This window comes from Sminthopsis crassicaudata, chromosome 4, assembly GCF_048593235.1.
Source record: "Sminthopsis crassicaudata isolate SCR6 chromosome 4, ASM4859323v1, whole genome shotgun sequence".
NCBI classification, from domain to species: Eukaryota; Metazoa; Chordata; class Mammalia; order Dasyuromorphia; family Dasyuridae; genus Sminthopsis; species Sminthopsis crassicaudata.
Window position 1 is genome coordinate 141,803,998 of NC_133620.1, and position 14,951 is coordinate 141,818,948.

At 34.1% G+C, this 14,951-nt stretch overlaps 1 protein-coding gene across 5 annotated transcripts in view; it reads right to left on the reverse strand.

Annotated features, from left to right (window-relative positions):
* The window catches only part of ESR1 (estrogen receptor 1), a 477,882-nt gene that overhangs the window by 374,224 nt on the left and 88,707 nt on the right, over positions 1 to 14,951 (reverse strand). For 3 of the 5 annotated variants that reach the window (XM_074309533.1, XM_074309531.1, XM_074309527.1), the window contains exon 2: positions 5,246 to 5,342. The exons of the other annotated variants lie outside the window; for them this stretch is intronic. The gene's annotated coding sequence lies outside the window, so the exon portion shown is untranslated. The remainder of the gene's footprint in view (positions 1 to 5,245; positions 5,343 to 14,951) is intronic. 5 annotated transcript variants of the gene reach the window in all.

Here is a 14,951-nt window from a genome sequence, read left to right on the forward strand (position 1 = left end):
GATGAAACAATTAATTTATATTATACACTAAAGGTTCATTTGGATTCTTATTATTCCCAGTACTGACTGTCATATAACACATGTCACAAAACAATACTTTTCTTTCTTATTTTCCTTCGCTCCTAAAGTAATTTTATGCAAGTTAATTTCAAATCATTTGAAACCTATGATTTTTTTTCAATTTTTAAATAGACTTTCCCACTAAGTGGGGCAAGGAAGTATTATATATTCATTTTTATAAGCCTTCATCAGTATCCCAATATATAGATTCCTTGTAGCCTCTGTAATAATGTTTTGGTGGGTTTTGTGCTCAGGTTTATCAAATAGAATATTTTTAAATATACTTTAATTTGCCCATTGTCTTATACTGATATACTTTCCTTTGACAAATGAAGATTCAAGAGCACAAAATGTCAGTATGACTTTCCCAGAACTGCAGAGAAACTCAGAGCCAAACTGAGCCTCCCAAACCATCTGAACAAGTTGAAAGCTTCCAATGCTCACAACCTTCTCTTTTACTTACCACCTCATATCACTCAACTCCTTCTGCCTTAGAGCTTTCCCACTCTAGACTAATTTAATCTTAGCTCCCTTCACCCCTCTTGCCTCCAAGCATTCTCTTATAACACACCCTCTTCCTGGAATCATCTTTTCTCTTACATTTCACTAGGCTCTTTCCTTTTCATCTCTCAAAAAGTTTCTGAAATCTCATCCCTTCCCCAAAGCCTTTATTATCCATCTGGAAAGGAGACATTTATTTCCCTTGACTTTCTCTGTCTGAATACACAATTCCCAGAATTGAGTCTTCTTTCTTCAACACACAAAATACAATTGCACCACTGCTCATACGCATCAATATTTATTAATGCGTGAATCTCTCTTCCCGCCCCCCCCTCTCTTTATTTGCTGGACTAAGTCAGCATTGCCCATCTAAACAACCAAGTAACCCAGTAAACAACCAAGTCTCAGAAACCTTTTTTCAGTTGCTCTAATAACTATACAGCAGAGTATTCCATTGGGCCCTTCAGTCATTTTTAGCATTGATACTTATGCTGATAGATATTCTGTGGCACTTTTGTAATGCCAAAACACCTATATTACATTAAAGTAATTGTATAAATTTGTGCCAGTAAGAATAGGAAAAATAATGTTATATATAGAATCTTCATAATGATAAGATAACCATACAACATAGAGAGCTATGCACTCATCTCAAAGACGTAGATCATCATTAGTGTTTTAATTAGATAATTTGAGGAGACCAGATAAATGGTATCCACTATCCCCTAAATATGAAATATTTGGTCCTACCTTCAGCAAAATTATTTCTAATTCTTTGCCTAAATCCCCTATTGAAATTCTCCCCACACCCAACTGCATAAAGTTAAATCTATTTGTCAAAGATTTATAGGATACCAATCACCAAAATCATTGGAGACAAGTTTTTAAAAAAACAATGCCAAATAGAACATTTAAAGATAAAAAATAGAACAAATTTTAAAAATTAAATATAATTCTCAATTAAGCATGAGAACAGAACAGAGATTCTATAAAAAGGGTAAATGTTAGCAGGCAATTAAAATGAGCTAATTACTATGGTAGACTATGGCTCAGTTTCCTGGAAGCTATAGCCAAAAGAGAAATATGATAGATGATAGTTTTCATGACTTGATTGGTAGGGAGGAGGCAGGTAAGCATACAAATTGGTCTACACAGAAACTTTTTCCTGGAACTAAACACCCAGAGGAAATTATTGCGTAGGTCCTTGTTGTAGAAGGGATACTAGGTAATATAGTGGGCAATGTCCTTAATCACCTTTTTTACAAAAGACATGGGAAAGTTATTCAAATGAATACTTTCTAAAGAAAAGCAGAATTTATAACATGAAATTGAAATTTAGCAAAGGAATTTGGTGAGGAGAGGAAATAGAAGAGAGAAAGATTAAATAATATGCTTTCAGATAATCTGGCAGCACAGAGACAGAATCTAAATAAACAACCTGAAGAAGAAGAAAGTTAAGATGGCCGTCAGACTGCCTCTTTCAAACCCCAGATGTCTTATCATAATCAATTTGTGACTAAGGAGTGCTTGGAGCACAAGTACTATTAGGAGATGAGAGGCAAGGGCTTTGGATACTAATCAATCACTCAGTGATGTTTACTATCAACACTAAAAGTGAGAGAAGTAAGGTTTCATTCTGGGGAAACTTGTTTAAAGCCCAATTTACATTCTAACTTAGATGGAAGACTGACTCACTTCGGAAAACCAATGCGTAGCCAGAGGGCCTGTAAGTAGAATCAATATTGGAGGGAGGGTGAAGTGGGGAAGAGAAAAGCTTTTAATCTTCTCAAGCACTTCTACAAGTACTTGGCTAAGATCCACAGTTCTCTACAAGCTGTATAAAATAGACAATTTTAGTCTGCAAAGTTTTCAGGAAGATATTACTGTTTAATTGATTTGTCCTTGAAAGAACTTCTGTTGGGGTCCATAGAACTTCTGATTGAAAGTAAAACTGCATTCTGATAATCCTTCTCTGGAGAGTAGGTCTCAAAGCATCTCTAACTAGGACAAATTGACCTGCTGGGTAGGGTTACTTGGGATTATTCATTTAAATGCTGGGGAATGTCTATTAAATACTATGATCTTTAGTTTGTCTCATGAATATTGAGGCAATAACGCCTATAATTAGCCACCATGTCCAAATGCTTCTTTTTTAGTATTTATTATTTAATTTTTACTTTATAGAATAATATGCTTCTTAAGACTCTACTCTGATCAATCATGTCACTGGTAAACAAGAAGATTCCTAAATTTTCTATCAAGAGGAATTCATCACCTAATAACTACTCCAAAGTGTTTAAAATGAAGAGAAAAAGAAGGACCTACAAGACATACAACCCATTTGACATTTTTCAGAAATGAAAATTCCATTCTGTTCATTCTGTTTTTAGCAGTGATGTTATCATAAAGACTCCAAAGAAGCACTTAAAGTTTAAGATCTATATTTAAATTGTAAGGTTTCATCCATTGATAGCTCTTATTTATGGAACAAAAGACTGATCAATAGATGCTGCAACTAAGTTTGTTATTCTTCATTATTTTCCAAATGAAGTAAAATTGGATAGAACAAGAATAGTAATAAGATTACTGAACCTGAAGTCTCATTGTACCTCATATGAGATACTTATTTGTAAAACCCAGTTTTACAATTTGTTGAATTGGCTTACACATGGCTTCTTAAACTAGGGTTTATAAACTTTTAAAAATTTTGATTGCATTACTTCAATATAATTAGTTTTCTCTGTAACCCTATGGATTTTATTTTATGCATTTAAAAACAACATTCTGAGAAGCATTCAATAGATTTTGCTAGACTGCCAATAAGGTTTCTGACAAAACAAAAAAACTCCTGGTCTAGGTTTCAATAGGAAATCTAACATAACAATCAGGAGACATTTTGTGGAAGATGAGGATTAGTCTTTGCAAAGATGGGACATCCCACATTGAGAGATCTATGAACTGAAAAGGAAGGAGCCCCAAACCTATGATTTCAAAGTATGGGGGACTACCACAATGCAGATAAGCAGCTATTCTTGAAGTTTATTATACCGAGTTGTCTGAGACACTAAGGAATTAAGTGACTTGCCAACTGTAACATAGCCAATAAATATCAGAGAAGGGATGTCAGAACAGGAGCTTGAATCTAGGTCCCTTGTATTACAAGTTGTTCTCTGTACCCACTACATCAAGCTAAAGTTTGGCAATGATTACATTCCACCCAGATTCTGAACAATTCTTGTAGCATGAGTTCTTCCCTTCGGATCTTTTTAATTTTAAATGACTAATTCAACATGTCCTGACTGCCTAAAGAGCAAGCCTTCGAGGATTTACAAAATATAGAAAGACCATTATAAAACCATTCTATAATTAAGATAAATATTCTTATTTATTGATATAAAACCATCAAATGCTTCTATAAATGTCCCCAAAAGCCATTTCATATGCAATTATGTCCCCAAATTTACATTTCACATTGGCCTAGTCATTAAGTTCTAAACTTTCTATTAGGATCTCTTTTAATCTAATGTATTTTGGAGAAGACAAATTGTTTATAAAATGAGTTGAAGTTTAAAAGTCTTTGGGTAGCTGCCACTGATATTTGCTTATGTGGTATTTTAATAGCTTTACTAGCATAGTATCTGATATTCTAGAAATCTGTTGAATCAAAAAACACAATAGTAAATTCTACTTCCCCAAGAAACAGACAATTAAAGTCCTTTTCAGTCAATATGCTCAATCATGGTGAAAAGGGGATCTTTGTCCCCAAAATAGAATATGAGCAAAGTGCCATTGTGCTTTAGGTTTCAGAAGGTAAATTAAGAAATTAAAGAAATTCTCATTCAAAGACATGAAAAGGCAGCTTTTATTTATTTGTTAGTTTATTGGTAAAACATTTAGGGTTAAGTAACTTAATGCAACTAAGATCTAACAAAATGTCTCTTAATTTTAAAATTGCCATTTAACATTATAAGATTGTAATGCTAAATGAGTTTGGGCAGATTTTTTTTTTCCTGAAAAGACAGTGCAAAGGCTGAATAAGGTAATTTCTCCCAACTCTAAGTTTCTATGAAACTGTCTCCCCAATTCAAATGATGCCTTGGCAGAGCCATTGCCAATTTTAACATTCAAACTCTCTAAAATTATATCTGCTAATGGAGAGTTTAAACCTTAAAGAATAGAATGTTCAGAAACTATCAGATTGGTTCCAGACACCTAAAGGATCTGTGCTTAAATTAATAGCTATTATACTTTCATGTACTTGAACCTAGCACAGTGCTTTACACACAATAGCCATTCAACCAATAATTGTTTAATGAACAGTTGGAGAAAAGGTACATGTATATTAAAGCACACTAAATTGGTCTTATCAGGAAACTGAGCCAGGATTAGGAAAAACATATCCTTCTTATATAGACCAAGCTGCCCCTCTGGAAGAAATGAAAATTCCTTCATTTATTCATTCACTCCATTAGTCAATAAATATTTACTGAATGCCTATTAAATTCAATGTATTCCACTTGGAGTATGTAAATATAAGTAAAGCATAGTCCCTGCTCTCATTGAATTTAAAATCTGGCAGGAGAACTAAGATTTGGATACACAAATACATGTTTATATGCAAATGTATAAGTATGTAATCATGTGGATGTATTATAATATATTTTAATATGCAAATATACAAAACCTCAATGATTCTGTCAGTGTGAGGAACTCTTACTGCGGGTAACTCCATTCACTCTAGGCAATTCATTTGATCTCCTTGGATCTCAGTTTCTTCATATCTAAAAAGATAATTGAATTATACTGTAAAGTCTTTTCCAATTTTAAATCTGATCTTTTTACTAATATAAACGGTAACCAGTTTATAATTGTGTAGATAAATTCTGGAGAGTTATTTAGGATACAAAGAAGTAAAATGACTTGCATGGGGGAAATAGTTATTAGAGTATCAGAAACAGGATTTGAACCCAGTTCTTCCTGATCAAAGCCTACCACTCCTTTTATGAATTGTTCTTGACTGTTCTTGAATACACAAGTAACTATTCAAAAGGTAGAATTTGTTATCTCAAAGGGAGATACAAACTAAATGTTATTGGAATTGAATGGAAGGAAAGATTACTTCTAGCTTGGTATATCAGGAAAGTTTTCTTGAAAAAGATGACATAAACCAGGCCTTGAGCGATAATAAGAGATAGAGATGTTGAAGTAAGAAGTTGGAAGGAGAAGGAACAAGAAAAGAGGGAGAAAGAGGCAGGCATATTTAGAAATAATTTGCTTTAATTTGAGACAAAATTCTATAAAAAAGATTTCTGAATATGTAGAAAGAGAAGTAAAACTCCCTAAGATACAGCAGGAATTCATCATAATACCTATAATAATAGCTAGCATATATAAAGTATCTTAAGGTTTGCAAAATGCTTTACAAATATTATCTTATTTTATCCTAATAACCCTGAGAAGTAGGTGCAATTATCTCTATTTACATATGAGGAAACTGAGGGAAGTAGAAGTTAACTGACTTCCCAGAGTCGTGCATCTAGTAAATGTTTGAGGCTAGATTTGAATTCAGGTGTTCCTGACTCCAAGTCTAGTATTCTACCCAGGCTAGATTTGAACTCAGGTATTCCTGACTCCAAGTCTAGTTTTCTACCCATAGTAACACCTAGCTGCCTCAAGAACAAGTCATTCCAAACTAACGTCATCTTTTTTCTTAATTATTATTAGCTTGTAAAGCAAGAGACTACTATACCTGAAGCATAATTTAAGACATTTGACAAAGACTCTAAGGAGAAAAATATGGCCTAGATAATTATATAGATGAGTGAATTTGGAATTGGCTGACTACACCTAAAAACTAATGATTAATGGATCATCATTAATCTGGATAGAAGTCTCCCGTGAAATATCCCAAAGATCTACCTTTGTCTCTTTTTTATTCTATATTTTTATCAGTGACTTGTACATGATAGCCCAGATAGTATATTTACCAAATTTTTGAGTAATTAAAGCTAAGAAATCTAGTTAATATGTTGGGTCACAAGAGTACAAAATAAAATCAACAACACAAGTTCTAAGAGGATAAAATGTAATATCAATCGATATTTATTAAACACCTAATAGGTATCAAGCATTGTGCTATGTGCTGGGGATACAAAAGGCAAAAGACAGTCTCATTCCTCAAGGAATTTACAGTCTAATATAGGAACTTATAATCTAATAAGAGAAGATTCTGTGTTTGAGCTTTGTTTTATTTTGTTTTAGTTTTGGTGGTCTAGAGTTTATTAAAAAAAATGAAAATCTTAGTGGACAATAAATTCAATGTAAGTCAACAAAACAGCAGGGTAGAACAAATGAATACAATCTCAAGCTATATTAATAGAGGCAGAAAAAAGGTGATGGTCTTACTGTACTCTGCACTGATCATAATAAATCTAGGGAATTATCTTTAAATAAATATATCACATTTTAGGAATGATACTGGAAAGCTAGAATATATCCAGAAGAGAATGAACAAAATAATGAAAGAACTGAGAATTACTTCATGAGAAATAGCAAGACCACTATAATAGTTTTCCTAATGTGTCTTTGAGTCTGATCTCATTACTCTCTTGAGAAAGAACTTCAAGCTAAAATTTGCCTGGATTTCCAAGAATTGGGTTGTTAGGTATAGACCTTCAATCTCTCCAAAGGGCAAGCAGACCTTTAGGTCAAGAGGGTTGTCTGTATTGGATATTGAATATCCATAAAGAGAGACTATGATTTAGTGGAGAAAATATGGGTTTTGGAAGGCAAAAGACCTGGATCTACTATCCCATGTCTCTGATCCTTATTCCTTGTAAGACTAATCTCTCAATGCTTCAATTTCCTTATTGAAAGAATATGAATAGTAACATTTGACTACATTTCTTAGAAGATTATTGTAAGGAAAGCATTCTGTAAACCCTGAAGCATTATAGAGATATAATCTGATCTGTTGTAATTTGAGTCTATGAGGAGCTAAGAGAAGGAAAAAAAATACTGGCATCTCTTGCCTAGGGCATGTGTTATCCATTCATTAGCTCCCTTCTATTTTAGCTCCTAGTGAAGATAAACAAAGAAATAAAGTGACTAAATTAAAATAAAATAATAATAATATTGTACAACTCAAAAAAGTTGAACTTTTACCAGTTGAGTTCAATGGCTAAATAAGTAAACAAATAAGTAATCTGATGGCCTGGAACAACATCAAAAAACTGATGGTGAATTTCTTAAAAGTGCACATAGGGTGAAATTCTTCAGACACTACTATTTCATGAAAGTTCCGGTTGTAGATTGAGAATCCAAAATTGGGGACCTTAGAATAACATTCTTCCATCAGAACCCTCAACATTTTATACCAGTGAAGGGAAGATGAGAAACCCCTTTTATAAGAAAAAGTCAAATAGAATTACTCAGGATAACTCAAATACAAGTAATAGAAAGACCCACTCATCCTCATGGCCTTTCTAAATCTTTCTTTCCCCTCTCCAGTAACATCTTCCATTGATTTTCCTCCTCCAAACTGCTATAGTATTTACTATCAGTGTTATTTATCAGAGTCCTAACTGGTCATAATTGTTCCTGACACAAATTCAGTAGGAGAATAGGTGAGGACATAGGGACAGAGAAGCAATGTTCAATGTACCTTTTGGAGTTAGGAGAAAACATAGGCTGCTGGATCAGGGTACCATAGTGGTAGGATGGGGGGAATGGTGATCTGAGATTGCCACAGGACTCAAAGAGATGGCAAAGTACGAGGAAAGCAGGTCACCATAAAGAGGAAGTATCTTTTTCTACCCCATCTCCAACAAATATAAATACCTTAGAATAAAGCCCCATTTACCCAAAATAACTTTGTCTTTGTAACTCCTTAAGGGCAGGGATTACTTCATTTTTGCCTTTTTGTTTTTAGTCAGTCGGTCAATAAGTATTTAAGTTGGTTTTCAGTCATTTTCCACTCATGCCTGATTCTTCATGACCCCATTTGGGGTTTTCTTGACAAAGATACTAGAATGGTTTTGCCATTTCCTTCTCCAGCTCATTTTATAGATAAGGAAACTGAGGAAAGGTCAGTCATACAGCTAGTAAATATCTAAGTCCAGATTTGAACTCAGGTGACTGACTCCAGGCTCAGAATTCTATCCATTGTGCCATCTAGGTGCCTCCAAGTGACTACTATATGCCAGGAACTGTAGTAAGTACTGGTAATGCAAAGAAAAACAAAACATAGTTCCTACCCTCAAAAGTTCACAGTCAAATAGACCACCAGAAACAAGCTATATGCAAGAAAATAGAAAATAATTAGCAAAAGGAAGGCACTACAATTAAGAGGGATGGGGAAGCACAGTGCTTGGCACATGGCAGATAATTCTTGCTTCTTGATTGACTGCTACTCACCCAAATACTTGTCATTCTTGAGTTGATAATTATCTTTTTATGTATAGATTATATCTTTCTATCTAGATTCTATTTCTTTGAGGACAGAGACAATGTCATATGCATTTTTGTATGTTCAGCACTTTGCCCATAGCAAGACATTAATGTTTGATTGACTGGTTGGTTCTACATGCTCCATTTCTATGTCTGGATATACAACTTGGCAAATAAAATAATTCTTCCTCATTGTTATTCATCAGCAAATATTTATCATCTACTAACATACACACACATATAAACATGGATATCATGTTTAATACCATGCTAGCAAAGAAACCAGTTTTCAGAATTTTGTTATTAAAAATATCAAAATAATAATCTTATAATTCACGTGCCCACATAAGAATATAATCTTTCTTTAGTTTTTTTGGCTTCTAGAAAAGATTAGAATGAATAAACTGAGTGAACTGGGCCACCATAGAAAAAGAAAAGTGATTATTTTCCCTTATATTAATAACTAATTATTGAATCAAAACCAAGGTTTTTCCCCTTTCCTACTTCTTCATCCAGAAATCAACCAGTGTGGGAAATCTTTCTCAAAAATTTAACAAGGCCAAAATCTAATCAAACATAAAAGGAATTCTGAGTTTGGACTAGTGGAAGGGTTCCTGATCATTGTGTTTACACAGGTCTGGGAAAATGTTGATCCTCCCTTTTGTTAGATAGGTGATATGGAAATTAATGTCTCTGTGACCAAGAGTTAGGTGATCCAAGTCATATACCTCAAAGTCATCATTGAAATATAGTCCAGCCCCTAACTGTAATAACCAATCAGAGTTTGATTGTCACCCCCAAGAACACCTACTCTTCGAAGTATATATAAACCATGAGCCCACTACCATAAGGAACTTTGGTATTTGAGAGTGTCACTGATCTCATGTTTTTTAACTGTTGTAATGATGAGAAGCACTGAGCAAAGTCACTGATTTTCTGCCTCATCCTTCACTATAACCATCCCCAAGCTCCTTTTTTAAAATTATCATTTATGATTATCCTCCAAAGTCCTCTTCTGGATTATTCCTTTACTCTTAATGATCTAATCAGTTCTCATGGATTCAATTATCGTTAATGTGGGAATAACTCCCAGGCATATATATTTTGCCTCAGTCATTCTTCTGAAAAGTACAGTCCTATAATGCTGTCAAGTAGACATTTTAAGCTAGATGTCCTACAGACATATCTAATTCAGTATGTCCAAATCACAACTCACTTTTTCCCAAAATACATATCACTCTTCCTGGCGTCCTCTTTTCTACCAAGACTACCACTGTCTAATCCATCAGTTTCCCAACCTTGGGGTCATTCTTGAATCTTTATTCTTCTTTGAGTCATGTGAGGTCAAAGCTTGCTGAATATATTTCCACAACTAGCAAAATTACCTTTTATGTATTTTGTATAGTTTTGTTTCTATTTCTATTGTATACATTATGTATCTCCTAGAAATTGGTTTGCTCTACATATAGCAGGAACTTAATAAAAGTTTATTGAATTAAATTATGATTCAAATTTAATGCCTAAATTTATGCTGAAGTTCTCCTGTTGAGTCTATGGAATGGGTCCTGGGAATCTGAATCTGCTCAGAGTCAAGATCAGACTGAGAAATTTGGGGTAAAAAGGACAGTTCAATGGTAGATTCAGGATTTTTAATTTGCTAGTGATGGATTTTCAGAGTTTTGCTTGATCTAGGACCCCTACTTCTCTTCCAGGACCATCTAAAATGAACCCAGAGTTATAGTATGACCCTAGGTGGCACAGTAGATAGAATGCCAGACTTGGAGTCAAGAAGACATCTCCCTAATCTCAGTCATTTTCTAGTTGTATGATCATGAATAAATCACTTAACCCTGTTTGGAACACATGGTTTTGCAAAGGTGAGTACTGAAAACTATCTTTGCATATATTTGGAAAATACAAAGCTGATATTTTTTTTAAAAAGAACATTACCTTGGCAAAGTGTGGATTGGTGGATTGGTGAGGAGAGAAACTTGAAGTAGATCAATAAAAAGACTATTGCAGTAGTCCAGTCAATGGTGACAAAGGACTGAATTAGTGTGATAGTCATGTGACTAGAAAGAAGGGGGTGCATGTAAGGAATGTTTGAGATGTAGAATTTTTTAAATCTGACAGCTGATTAGTTACATGGAGTGAGGAAAAGTAAAGAGTCAAGAATGATTCCAAATTTGGGAATTTGGATGAATTTGACAGAAATAGGGAAGTTATGGAAGAGAGATACAATTTATGAGAAAGATAATGAGGTATGTTTTAGGTTAGTGTGGAGATCCTTCAAAGTTTATCATTTATTAGGCAACTAGTTAGCATAGTGGATAAATTACTAAGTCTGGAATCAAGGAGACCTGAATCCAAATCCAAACTCAGACACTCGTTATGTGACTCCAGGAGAGGCCCAACCTCTGTTTGCCTTAGTTTTCTTGACTATAAAATGGGGGTAATAATAACCTGGCAGAGTTGTTGTGAACATCTAATGAGATAGTATCTATAAAGCTTTTAGCTCAGTGCCTGGAACATAGTAGGTACTATGTAAATGCTTATTCCTTGTCCCTTTTTATTGAGTACTACTATGTGCAAGACACTATGCTAGGTATTAGGGATTAAAAAAACATTCTACTGGGTGAAGATTATTAATTAAGAGGGAAAATACAACATATAAACAAATAAATGAATAAGTGATCATTGAGAAGTGCATTAAGAACACACTAACGACTGGAAGTATTTGAGAAGGCTTCATGAAGGTGATGGCAAGTAAACTAAGCTCTGAAGGAATAAAAAAGATTTAAACAGGCCAGGCAGTGTTTAGAAAGTAAGGCATTAGGAAATTTTATAAAACCAAGTGGCAGCTTTTGTAGACAGATCTTTGCCCTTAGAGAGATCCTCCAGGGGTTAGTTACATAGAGTCTGGTATGGTTCAATATCTCAAAGAAAAAGGGTATTCCTATACCAAAAAAGAAATAACATGGTCTGGACTTTGGACACAAATTATCAAATTATGCCTCTTGGGAAATTGGAATTAGTCTGCAAAAGAGATGAATGGGGTTACCCTAGCAGCAACTGATATATGAATTGACTCCTCCCCTTTTAGGTCTATTCAGGCTTGAGCTATACTCAGAAGCTCTTTGTGAAACAGTTAATTGTCCAGTGGAAATTATTCTTCTTTTAAACACTTTCATAGGCATGGGAGGGAAATTAAAAGGAAGCAAATGTCATAGTCCCTCCCTTCAAGAACTATGTGGTCATTTTAAAGGGCTCTCCTACTTTCCTTAAATGGAAATCTCCTTTAATGGTGTCATGTTCTTTACCTCAGTCAACTCTTTTCAGGCCCATTAATATATGAATATTTGACTTAGTCTAGAAGACTAGGAAAATAATATTCTTTAAAATAAGAATGTGTTAAGAGAAATCTGAAAATCCACTTTTTCAACATTATTTCTTCTGAAATATGAACATTCTGACTGCAAAACCAAGATAATCAAAAATATGATAAAAATTCAAAAAGAACATTTGATAGTCTATTTAAGGAAACGAGATTAAGTAATAATTAAAGAAATAAGAGCCTATGATTAAAAACCTGTCAATCAAATAAAACCAAGCAACCAAACTGTACTTCGTGATATTGAGACTCAGAGGGCTCCTGCAGGCTACAAAAGATCTACAGTGGGGCTTTGTAGCATCCACCCCTGAATCCCTCCCTTTTCTCTCTCCTGTAACCCTCCTCATATACCCTATTCTATTACAAATACCCTGAGAAGATGTGGGTGAGGGCTTTCAGAAAATTAGAATGTAAAACAGCCCTCCCTCCCTAATACTCATCTGTACCATGTCTTATTTTGAATATTTGTCAAATTCTATTATGTGTGTGTTTTAGATATCAGCAGTTCCTTCCTATAGACTCCAAGAATTAAATAAAAAAGCCCAATGGGAAATGAAAGAAAAGACTAATATAGTTATGATGTGTCCAGTTTGGAGAGAACAACTGGACATCTTCATTTATGCTTTGTGTCCATTATGGGAATCAGGGAAAATGAAAGACTCATCTTGATCATATTGTAAAAACATTTTCCTCTTGATTTTGATATGGCCTGATTCTTTTTTTTCTTCTTCTTCTTGCAATCTCTCTCTCTCTCTCTCTCTCTCTCTCTCTCTCTCTCTCTCTCTCTCTCTCTCTCTCTCTCTCTCTCTCTCTCTCACTGTCTCTAGTTTTCTCACAGTCCAAACTGAGGTAGTTTTAATTCAGTTACATTACTCTGCCAACAAGAATTTTCCAGAGACCTGCATCTTTTTTTGGCTTCCTTTCTTTCTATGAAAAATTCAGGGATCTAGGAAACAAATTCCTTCTTTTCCTTCCCCATCTTACCCCCATCCTCCCATTAATATTTTCAGTGCAAAAGTGCTGCCACCTAAAGGAGGAATGGGAAATTAACACCCCCAATGACCATAGTCATTTGTCTAATTCCAAGGAAATCAAAGCCTATATGTAGAAAATGAGATTTGGAAGGGTGCTAATAAGACTTCTAATCTAAGCTGCTCACTTTACAGGGAAAATATCAAAGAGAATGGAAACCAATACAAGATTGTCCTATCTGCTTTTCACAAAGGACCAGGAGAAAGCTATGTCCAGGACCTTAATGCCATTGGTCAGTACTATAACAAATCTTATTTAATAGAATTATTATTTTTACATACTCAGGAACAATATGAGAAGTTAGGGTTGCTGAAAAATACTATGAATCAAAGAATGTGAATTTTATGTTCCCAAGTCAATCATAATGGATAGATTTTTTGGTTTGGGTTTTTAATATTCCTTTGAGTTATAAACAGTCCATGATTAGATATATGTATGTGGTTAGTTTAAAAAAAAAATCTTAATAAAGGAATCGCAAAAGAGGTAATAAAAGTTTCATCAACCCATTTTTCCATTCTTGTACCCAATACTCTGCTCCATTTAAAGAAAGCAAAAATTTTTCCATGGTTGTAATACTGAAAAAAGACACAATGCATTTTCCATTGTTGTAGTTCTGCATGAAGACTAATTTCAGAATGTTTATTTTCTTGACAGACCCAAAAATGAAAAGTGAAAAATATAGCAGATTATTATCTTAAGGAAGAAATAATATTTGTGGCATTATCTTCCTGTTCTTGTGAGGAGAGAAAGTTGGTGTCAAGAGCCAAGGATTGAAATCCCAAATATATTTCCTAGTCTTGTAACTTTACACAATGTATTTATCCATCCGATTCTCCATTTATTGATGTATACAGTGGAGATAAGGATACCAGCACTATGTCCTTCACTAAATGATTTGGAAAAATGCCCTTGGAAATCTGAAGTCAGTATATGTATATGAGCAAGTATTGTTGCTATTATTTAAACAAAAATAACTATATCCTAATCTTTGTTGGTAATCATCCTAAAGGAAGGAAGAGTGGTCCAAAATCAATGTTATTACCAAAAAAAAAATTTAATTTAACCAGTGACTATGTGGCAATACATTCAAAGTATATACCTTTTTAAAAAATTTCTGGCCCTTTTGATCTTTTTCAAGTCAACCAATTAAAAAATTTACTAAGAAATAGCTCAGCGAGATGTAGTAATTCTCACCTGTAATTTCTGCTGCTAGGGAGAAAGAAGCTAGTTTATCCATCTACTTAAACTGAGAAGTATTAAGTTACTACAAGGGTAAAGTTGATTGGGAATCAGTATCAATATGGTGAGCCCTTGAGAGTAAAGAGCCACCAGTTTCCCCAGGGAGAAACAAACTGGCTCATATTGGGAAAACAGTATGTCAAAGCTTTTTGAATCAGTTAGTACTGGGATCAAGCTGTTAGTGGTTACTACACTTCCAGTCTGCGTGACATAAGGAAACCCAGTTTCCAAAAAAGAAGTAGCTAATTAATATTTCAAGAACTGTCCTAAGTATTGGAGA